Source organism: Misgurnus anguillicaudatus, chromosome 19, assembly GCF_027580225.2.
Source record: "Misgurnus anguillicaudatus chromosome 19, ASM2758022v2, whole genome shotgun sequence".
NCBI lineage: Eukaryota > Metazoa > Chordata > Actinopteri > Cypriniformes > Cobitidae > Misgurnus > Misgurnus anguillicaudatus.
Window position 1 is genome coordinate 10753876 of NC_073355.2, and position 2952 is coordinate 10756827.

A 2952-nucleotide genomic window follows, 5' to 3' on the forward strand; every position below is an offset into this window, starting at 1 on the left:
AAATGGCTCGAATAAATAATATATAAAAGTACATCAATTATTCTGGTCCCACTTTAGGGTCCAATTCTCTCTACTAACTAACTATTAACTACTTTTGCCTCAATATACTCCAACAACTAATACTAAAGAAGTTATAAATTTTAAGTATTGGTAGAAATAGGGAGGGTTAAGGATGTAGAATAAGGTTTTGCAGAATCGGGCATTAATATGTGCTATTAAGTATTAATAAACAGCCAGCATCTCATTAATATTAATGCTAATAATCAACTAGTTAATAGTGAGAATTGTAAACTTAAACCATGTTAAATCCACTTTTGTATTATAGTATATATAATTAATTAGAGTCCATACACAGTATTTAGTTATGTGGTAATGCGATCGACCAGTTGATTATTTGTGTGCAAATGGTATGTTCCACGGGTATAAAAGGGGATGAGATTGACAGGCAACCAAGCGCACGTCACCAAACGCGTCATCTGGGATTTCGGAAGTGATGTAACTTCCTGTGGGTCGTGTTTATGTCTACGAGGTAAGCGCTATTACCAGTAGCTGCATTCTGAACTTTTTCTTTCAAACAGGGTCATTTGTGATTCGTTTAAATTTGCAGTGTGCGGCTGAGGAATATTGTGGATGTGTCGAGTGACACTCTGTCAGCTTTTCACTGATACACGTCAAGTGTGCGGAGCGGTGTGAGCCCTATTTGGCAGGTATGTGATCAGTTTCACTTATGTGTAGCGAGGCGCATCCCTTATTTTCAATCTAAAATCTTGTATGCTTTATTAGTGTCACGGAGGTGTTGCAGCAGGCTTTTCGGGCGCTCTTGAGCCTTGCGTCCTTTCTGGACAATCAATAGAGACAGAGCGCAGCACGTCACAACCTGAAAGCCACGCCCACCGGGGGGGAAAGCAATCCAACAGTCTCCATTGAGTTTGTATTGCGAGAAGCCGCCTCCTTGTCATTTCTGGCTTATAACAAAAAACTGAATAATGCCTAAAAGCTGCTTTGGGACAATATGTACAGCTAACAAGCCAAAGAACACAGAAATAAGTTTTTATAAGCTGTCGAGCCGTAAAACCCAGTCTTTAAGGAGAATAAAGTGGATCGCCGATTACGTTTCCCCCTATTGGACGCAGTTTTACTAATAGGAGTACTATGAAAAGTTGCCTGTTTCCATTTCTGTGTCTAAACGCTCGTTTTTTGAAGTCGACAGCTTATAAAAAATTATTTATTTATTTTTTTGGCGTGTTAGATGTACACCTTGTCACACAGCAGCTTTTAGGTATTATTCTGTTTTTAAGTTTAATCTGTAAATAAGTTTTTATAAGCTGTCGACCCCAAAAAACGAGCGTTTAAAGACACAAAAATGGATACAGGCAACTTTTCATAGTACTTCTATTAGTAGAACTGCGTCCACTAGGGGGAAACGTAGTCGGCGATCCACTTTATTCTCCTTAAAGGCTGGGTTTTACGGCTCGACAGCTTATAAAAACTTATTTCTGGGTTCTTTTGCTTGTTAGCTGTACATATTGTCACACAGCAGCTTTTAGGCATTATTCAGTTTTTTGTTATAAGCCAGAAATGACAAGGAGGCGGCTTCTCTCAATACAAACTCAATGGAGACGGTTGGATTGATTTCCCCCCCGGTGGGCGTGGTTTTCAAATTTGCATAACGGCGCTCTGTCTCTATACTGACTACTGAGTAGCTGCAGTAACGAACGCATGAAAAGCAGCACCATTATAAAGATTTTGGCGTTTATTTCTTCCCGTTGGTCCAGGCTTGACCCGCTCTTCACTGCCTCTTAACGGATGCATGTAAGATGAACTAACCGAATATAATATCTCCACGAAGGGAGAATTGCCTTTGTGGCTGGACTGATAGCGTTCACGGCCGGTGAGAGCGCAGCTAAATTTAGCCGTGTTGATTACTTAAAGGTTTGACTAAGGTGGGGTATTTAAATCGTATATCTCTGTATTGTCACCTCTGTGTTATTCTTTTGTTTGATTTTCTTTTCTTTAATTTTGTTGTGGTTTGGAAACTCCTATTTGGGGTTTTTGTATGATTTGATTTGTAAATGTGATGTTTTACATGATGTTTTTTTGTGCTGCCTGTCAGTGAGTAATTGTTAAGGAGAGCCGCTATAACAGATGATGCTAACTCCTTTGGCAGCGGGGTTCTTTTATAAATCATAGTGTATTGCTTGTATGCGTGTTGTTTGTGTGTTTGTCTAATTTCGTTCTTCTCCCTTCAGAATTGGGGTACCAGTGCGAGCCAGTGTCTGCGGTGTGTGGTGGTGGGACAGCTGTCAACTTGCAGTGATCACAATTTGGTGTGTGGTGTTGTGAGAGAACACGAGTGCTTGCTGTGTTTAACTAAAAGGCAGTACAAATTCCCCCAGTTCTGAAGTGGTAAAACAAGTGTGCATGGATGAATGATGTCGTGACTTATTGTACTCTTTTTAACTTTTTGCACATTAAAATGAATTATGTATTTTCCATGTGTTTTGAATAAATTGTTTCAAATATTTCCTGTTGTCTGATATCTGTCTCAGCCACTGCGTATTTGTGTGCTTTTGATACTTCTGGGTCCCCGGCCCATTTCCGGGGTGGCGTAGTCAATTTACTGCCATATTTGGTATTGGTTAAGTACTCTTACATGCCACAGTTACATCAGAAGTAACTGTAATTAGATTACAAGAAAAATAAGAGTAATCCCTTACTTTACTTTTTCAAAGGAAAAGTAATTTAATTACAGTAACTAATTACTTAGTAACTAGTTACACCCAACACTGTAGCCAATGTGGTACAACAATAAAATCAGACATTTTTGTATTCTTTACTTTATTAGTATTTTTTTCAATCTACTTTTAATTCTAAAAATCTATAGCACAAGGTCTTAAATGGTATTTAATAATTGTTTTGTTTACATACATGAATAATCACAGCCAGGTTAGA

At 38.5% G+C, this 2952-nt stretch overlaps 1 long non-coding RNA gene across 1 annotated transcript; it reads left to right on the forward strand.

The window, feature by feature from the left end:
- Positions 1-364: 364 nt before the first annotated feature.
- On the forward strand, positions 365-2524 carry LOC141350998 (uncharacterized). The gene is made up of 3 exons (XR_012359135.1): positions 365-529; positions 608-707; positions 2250-2524. It is a non-coding gene; the product is annotated as an uncharacterized lncRNA (long non-coding RNA).
- Positions 2525-2952: the final 428 nt, after the last annotated feature.